Genomic DNA, 933 nt, shown 5'->3' with positions numbered 1-933 from the left:
AACCGTGTTGGCACCTTCTCCCGGTGCCCACACCAGACCAGTAGACTTCCTTTGCTGGGACACCCAAATACCCAGCGAAGCGCTGCAAAACACTGCAAAACACAGGGTGTTTCCATTCCCCACCCAACTGCCTTAGGGGAAATCTTCTGCCCGTGCCAAAAGGCACCTGAAGTTTCTTGCCATGGCTGCGTGGCCCCTCCTGGAATGCCAAAATTGCAGGCGAGAGGCTGCTGGGGGGGATCCAGCCCCACTCTTCACATGGCCCTTACAGGGTTTTACCGTGGGTCAGGGAACTGCTGCCTTTGCAAGAAATCAGCCCTGCTGGCGGTTCTCACCATCTTCCCTCTCTCCTGGGTTTTTCATCTCGAAGGCCACAGCCCCCAGATTCCTGCCGGAGCTCCTGCCACGCCATCGCTCTACGACGACATAGCTCAAATTCCTGATCCTGCCAACAGGACGGTGCACAGGCAGCTCCGGGGCGAGGGGAGGCTCCTGGCGGCTCTGGAGACCTCCCTTTGCTCTCCCCCAGGATGAGGGTGCCTGTGTCTGCCCCCTCCTCCGGGCTCACCCCGCTCCGTGCCCCCAGGCTCCCATGAGGGTTCGCTTTGGGTCTCCTGGGTGCCCATTTCCGTGGCCTCTCCCTGCCACGTCCCCAGCCCGGCAAACCCCCGCACGCTTTATTTGACCTCCTGGAGCCAAAAAGCTGCTGGGTGAGCAGCTCCTCCTCTACCACGAGTGCGGGGAGCAAACCTCTCCCAGCATCAAGCACTCGGCGGGGCTCTTCAAATGCGTCCCCATGGGAGGGGTGGCCCCGGCAAGGCGTGGTGTGGGGCTCTGGGGAATGCTCAGGAAAATGCCACGGAGCACTCGGCCCTGGGGCATGCCAGGAAAGCCTCGGGGCAGCCAAGCGGCTGGGGAAACCACGGGTGAGCG

The sequence above is a fragment of the Egretta garzetta genome, unplaced genomic scaffold, assembly GCF_000687185.1.
Source record: "Egretta garzetta isolate BGI_Z169 unplaced genomic scaffold, ASM68718v1 scaffold243, whole genome shotgun sequence".
NCBI classification, from domain to species: Eukaryota; Metazoa; Chordata; class Aves; order Pelecaniformes; family Ardeidae; genus Egretta; species Egretta garzetta.
This window is presented reverse-complemented; position numbering follows the sequence as displayed.